The sequence below is a fragment of the Crocuta crocuta genome, unplaced genomic scaffold, assembly GCF_008692635.1.
Source record: "Crocuta crocuta isolate KB4526 unplaced genomic scaffold, BGI_CrCroc_1.0 scaffold111, whole genome shotgun sequence".
Lineage (NCBI taxonomy): Eukaryota > Metazoa > Chordata > Mammalia > Carnivora > Hyaenidae > Crocuta > Crocuta crocuta.
In genome coordinates this window covers 4,217,920-4,221,340 of record NW_027527611.1, presented here as the reverse complement: position 1 = coordinate 4,221,340, position 3,421 = coordinate 4,217,920, and the positions used below count along the sequence as shown (strand labels likewise).

Below are 3,421 nucleotides of genomic sequence, written 5' to 3'. Positions count from 1 at the left end.
GGCATAGAAGAGCTAGCTGTGAGCCAGCGGCAGCGCTTGTGGCTATGGAAGAAAAACACTCTCTAACCAAAGGGGTTGACTTCATTTGCAACAGGGCATGGCGAAATTTAAACACAACAGTGCTCCCAAGAGCCAGGGAGGTTGAGAAGAGGCTCAACTAGCTGGCCAGGAGGAAAGAGCCAGGAATAAACCTAGAAGTGGCCCTTTGAGTCAGAGAACTTATCAAAACAGGAGCCTCAGAAACGATTCCCACAAAGGAGCCAGTTTGACTGGATTGGTTTACAGAGAAATTTATACCCAGCACATTTTGAAAACAGGAGCAACCTGCTGGCAGTTAGTGGAATTTAACAGCTGGGTGTTGTGGGGAAAGAGAAGGGAGCAGCCCCACCCCCACCCCATGCAGTGGGTGTGCTCAACGCTAGGACCCCTGCGAAGGGGCATCAGACATTTAACACTGGGGTGGGGTGCACAAGACACGTATCATTAAATAATCCAGCTAGTCCTTAAATGAAGAAGTAAAAACAGAGGCAGACAGAAATGGGGGTGGAAGGGAGTGGCAGTGCCCACGGTTGCCATCACATGGTATTTTAAATATCCAGTTTCTTCACAGAAATATAACAATCCAAAAGACCCCAAAGAGCCAAAGCAATCTTGAGAAAGAATCAAGCAGGAGACCTCACACTCCCTATTTTCAATCCATATTACAAAGCTATCACAATCACAACAGTATGATACTGGCATAAAAACAAAGACCAACAGAACAGAGAGCCCAGAAATAAACCCACAGGTATAGAAAGATCAATTAATTCATGATAAAGGAACCAAGAACATGCAGTGGGGGAAAACAGTCTCTTCAATAAATGGTGCTGGGGAAGCTGGACAGCCGCGTGCAAAATAATCAGACTGGACCATGTTCTCATGCCACAAACAAAATAAACTCAAAACAGAGTGAAGATCTAAACTCTTAACACTCCCGGAAGAAAACATAGGCAGTAAGCTCCTTGGCATACATCTTGATGGTGATTTCTTTGGATAGGACATGAAAAACAAAGGCAAGAAAAGCAGAAATCAACAAGCAGGGCTATACCAAGTTAAAAAGCTTCTGCTCAGCAAAGGAAACGATTAACAAAATGAAAAGACAATTTCCCACACGGAGAAAATATTTACAGATCTTCTGTCTGATAAAGGGCCAATATCTAAAATATATAATGAACACACACAACTCAACAGCTAAAAAACAACCCAATTAACAAATGCACAGAAGATCCAAATAGACATTTTTCCAAAAACGACATCCAGATGCCAACAGACACATGAAAAGATGCTCAACATCGCTCATCATCAGGGACACACCAATCAAAACCACAAGGAGATACCATCTCACACCTGTTTGGATGGCGTTTTCAGGAAGATGAGAAATCACGAGTACTGGCGCGGACACGGAGAAAGGGAACCCTCGTGCACTGCTGGGGGGAATGCACAGTGTGCAGCCGCTGGGAAGGGCAGTGTGAGGGTCCTCAAAACGGGAAACATACAACTATGCTCTGATCCAGTAATTCTACTTTTGAGGGTATTTATTCAAAGAAAATGAAAACACCAACTCAAAGAGACATCTGCGCCCGCGTTCACTGCAGCTAGTTCACAACAGCCACGACAGGAAAACCACCTCAGTGTCTGACAAAAGGTGAACGGGTGTGGGGGTGTGCACACACAATGGAATACGACTCAGCCACAGAAATGAAGGAGATCTCACCCTTTACGACAACATGGCTGTACCCTGAGAGTATTATGCTAAGAGAAGGGAGAGAGAGAGAAATACCTTATGATCGCGCCTGGGTGTGTGACAGGCCCCTGTACACAAAACAGACTGGAGGGTGCCAGGGGCTGGAGCAGGGGTGCAAAATGAGTGAAGGTGGTCAAAAGATACAAATTTTCAGTTGTAAAGTAACTAGGTCATGGGCAAGTAATAGCAGAGTGAGAGCAGTTAATACCCTGCTGTATATCTGAAAGTTGCTAAGAAAGTGTATCTTAAAAATTCTCATCACAAGAAAAGAATTTCCTAACTGTATACATGTTGTGATCATTCTGCAGTACATGTAAGTATCATTACGTTGTACACCTGAAACCAACAATTATATGTTAGTTATTCCTCAACTTGAAAACTTCAAACAGCCCCCTGGGAAGGGCCACCTTGCAGGAAGCGCAGGTGCTTTTGGCGGGGCCACCGCGAGCCCTGGAGGCGCCGCGGCGCCTACAGTAAGGCCTCAGCTGCACGGTCACCAGCTGCTTCAACCAGTTCCTGGATGCACTGGACCTCTTTGCCGCGCTGACGCTGGCAGGGGTAGGGGGGCGGCGCTGGGGTCCCTGGAGCCAAGGCAGCAGCTCAGGCCTCCGCCCAGACCACCCGCAGCGCAGGCCAGCGGCTGCGTCCAGTCCCAGGAAAACCGCAGGAACCCGCCGGCCCCCAGCGCCTGTGGGGACAAGGAGGCCGAGACGCAGCCGCCCTGGCGCTTAACAAAGGAGTGAGATGTGTGGGAAGATCTGATCAGCGGCTGCAGGGCGGAGGAAAACGAGGGACAGGAACCCAGAAAAGCGACCACCCTGTTAAGGAGCATCTGAAAAGCCACTTGAAGAAAAGGGCGAGGGAGGAGAATTTTCACTCGACACACGGATTCCCGGCCGCCTACCCGAGGCCGCGGCGGTTCTGGAAGGGGCTGCGCAGATGGATCGATTCTCGCGGCCACCGGAAATCTGACAGAGAGGAAGGAGCAGATCCGACTGGAACTCGGGGACGAAAGTGGAGGCAGCAGATGTCACAACTGGGGACTGTCAGAGAGGAGTGAACTGATGTGACTGAGCAAACAGCTGAGAGGGAAGAAACCCCTCTTGCAGACACTGAAGACAAGAAGAAGTAAGGGAACAGGCCCAAAGGAATTGGCTTTGGATGAGTGGAAAGCTATTCAAAATAAGGACCAGGCAAAAGTAGAATTTAATACCCCAAAACCAAATGAAGGTGCTGATGGGCAGCAGCAGAAGGGATTTGTTCTTCACATGTGAAAGAGCAAAGAGGCTCCTGCTGCAGATTCGGTGATGGACCATCATTTCTGAGAGCAGCAAAGGACAGAACATCTTGGCTGGAGATCAATTCCGGAGACCTTGACCAGCCAGGGACGTGGTAGCGGGGTGGGCGGGCGAGCTGGCTGTGGACGTGGGGATGCCCTCGACCCGGCAGCAGAACGGACTCAGGGAGTGCTTCTGCTCCTCACGTAAATGACTTTGTGGCATTCGCATTCCCAGCTCTGGCTTAACCGGACACCACAAACACCCTGGTTCCTCTGTGGACCCTCCCATCTGAGGTTTGCTTAAGGATCAGAACAATACAACCTATGAAAAATAGGAATGGGGGAGGGGGAGGAGGGGG

At 49.2% G+C, this 3,421-nt stretch overlaps 1 protein-coding gene and 1 pseudogene across 1 annotated transcript in view; one reads left to right on the top strand and one right to left on the bottom strand.

The window, feature by feature from the left end:
* The window catches only part of LOC144238084 (SERPINE1 mRNA-binding protein 1 pseudogene), a 3,597-nt pseudogene extending 289 nt beyond the window's left edge, over positions 1–3,308 (top strand).
* TDRP (testis development related protein) overlaps positions 1–3,421 on the bottom strand; it is a 54,204-nt gene that overhangs the window by 18,926 nt on the left and 31,857 nt on the right. The window lies entirely within an intron of this gene.